This window comes from Penaeus japonicus, unplaced genomic scaffold, assembly GCF_977035675.1.
Source record: "Penaeus japonicus unplaced genomic scaffold, GWHDUDI00000001_assembly GWHDUDI00000031, whole genome shotgun sequence".
Lineage (NCBI taxonomy): Eukaryota > Metazoa > Arthropoda > Malacostraca > Decapoda > Penaeidae > Penaeus > Penaeus japonicus.
Genome location: NW_028234433.1, coordinates 11,320,200 through 11,322,699, shown reverse-complemented (window position 1 = coordinate 11,322,699; position 2,500 = coordinate 11,320,200). Strand labels below are relative to the sequence as shown.

At 41.2% G+C, this 2,500-nt stretch overlaps 1 protein-coding gene across 1 annotated transcript in view; it reads right to left on the bottom strand.

The window, feature by feature from the left end:
• The window catches only part of LOC122251983 (uncharacterized), a 107,449-nt gene that overhangs the window by 55,306 nt on the left and 49,643 nt on the right, over positions 1 to 2,500 (bottom strand). The gene's annotated exons all lie outside the window — the stretch shown is intronic.

The window sequence follows — 2,500 nt, the reverse complement described above, 5'->3', positions numbered from 1 at the left end:
GTGCCATTTACGTCCAGCTTCTTTGAACATCCTATTAGGGTTACCCTACCTCCCTACCATGTTTGGAATTAAAGGTTATTTGAGCTTAAACGCATTAGCTAATTAGTAAATACGGATACGCATACGGACAACAGTTTGCTCAAATTCCTTAGTTTCCTAATACCCTCTACAGCAATTACTATTCAGTATAAATTTACACTGAGGTTAAACCTAAGCAAATATTTCAGTTTTCAGTAAAGACATGCATTTTAAGATCCCCCCCCCCCCTGCTTCTATATCTGTAGCAAGACACACATAGGAAGCGTCGGCTGAGCGCCACACGCGAGCGCTGCGACCTCACCCGGAATCAACATGGCGCCCTCATGCATAAGTTTTAGCGTGTGTTATGAACATCTCCCAGAGCTCGGCTGAACCAGACCTGTCCAATTTTCTCTGGATCGTTGAACAATAAAGAATGCTGGGAAATACACGAGCATATCAACCAAACAAGGCTATATTATTTGCAGTAACGTAATAATATATTCCGGAATTGTATATCCCTGTGGATGGGATACGGCCTACTCTTAAGAAGAAAGGTGCTAGGGAACACAGGGATATTCTACGCTGTAATGCCTATGACCATATGTTCCTCTGATATGATGCAACACACACATACACTCACACACACACTCACTCACTCACTCACACACACATACACACACACACACACACACACACACACACACACACACACACACACACACACACACACACACACACACACACACACACACACACACACACACACACACACACACACACACACACACAACACACACAACACACACACACACACACACACACACACACACACACACACACACACACACACACACACACACTCACACACACACACACACACACACACACACACACATACACACACTCACACACACACACACACACACACACACACACACACACACACACACACACACACACACACACACACACACACACACTCACACACACACACACACATACACACACACACACACAAACACACATATATATATATATATATATATATATATATATATATATATATATATATATACATTTATACATATACATGTGTATGTGTGTGTGTGTGGTGGAAGAATTAATTGAAACGTAAATGAACATTACATGAAGTTTTAAAAAATGTTGGAATAGAATGAAAAAAAATCTCTGCATCAGACAGCGTTCTCCCCCGGCCGTCCCCTTTCACCCAGATCCAGCAGCCGTCCACCCTGCTGGCCTCCTCCGTCACGGGCGCTGATCAGCTCCCTTGATCAGCCGCTGAACTTAGACAGTCCATTAGCGTTTCTTGTGTGTGGAAGTTCCTCGCATTGTTTTCTTCCGGCCCGCAAGCGCATTAAAGCGGATGCAGCGGGATTTATATGGATGCAGCGAGATTCGTCGGGATGCCTGAGGATACGCCGATATCCCAGCACAGCGGAAGAATTCGGTGATGGCGCAGTGAAAAAAAAGTTTTCAAAATTTGTACGTACGAATGAAGGGAATCGGGTGCATTGATAGAGACCCTTAGAAGAGGGAATTGCAAATTAAATGAGATATCCATCTGACTGACACCGATTGTCAGGAAAACGAAGAAGCATAGAAATGAAGAAAGACAGGTTCATGTCTCAAACACAATTAGTCTATGCAGGAAGACTGTCAAAATGGAAAATGTTGATATAGGGGTCATCATACAAAGCCATGTCATAATGATATTATAATCAATATTCTCAGTATCAATCCATAAATGTAGCTCTGTAACTATTATCGGGAAATTGCCTGCAAGGTTCCAGGAAACATGCTTATTTGAGGAGCAATATCTAGAAATCATAGGATACCTGCAGTGTCAGGAAATAAAACAGAGAAAGAAAAGTCACACTCGCATGTTATTTCCAGGAATGGTAGTGCTGATTATCAAGGCCGCAGAAGCTTTTTAATTATTTTCGTAATCCCGGAGGACAGGCGAAGCAAAAGTTGTTTTTAAAGAAGTGTGTCTTTATGAGAAGATACGACACGATATATATTCACAATCATAGTGTTAGTATCGCCAGAAGAATTGTGGATAATTAAATTACTGACATCCATTGTTTGTTAGATGTCGTTATGACACGTTATGGCACAGCGATTGGAGAGAAATCGAAAGCAGAGAACGAACACCATCAGTACTGAGAGTTATAGAGTTGATTAAAATTACTGCCGATGATATTTAAACAAAACAATAACAAAATGATAAATCAAGGCTCCATAGCGAATATGAAAAATACGCTTCCATTCATCCACTTATATCATGTATACATACACCTTTTTAATATGTTGCCTGCCCTTTCTGACCAAGGACTTTGTCAACGCACAATAAATGGCCACAATATCTGTACGCGGACGCTGAAGCCAATTTTGTGAGAGGATAAATCCGAATGCAAAAAGTCTTCGAGTCTAGATTTAAGATTTGAAGAGAAAATCC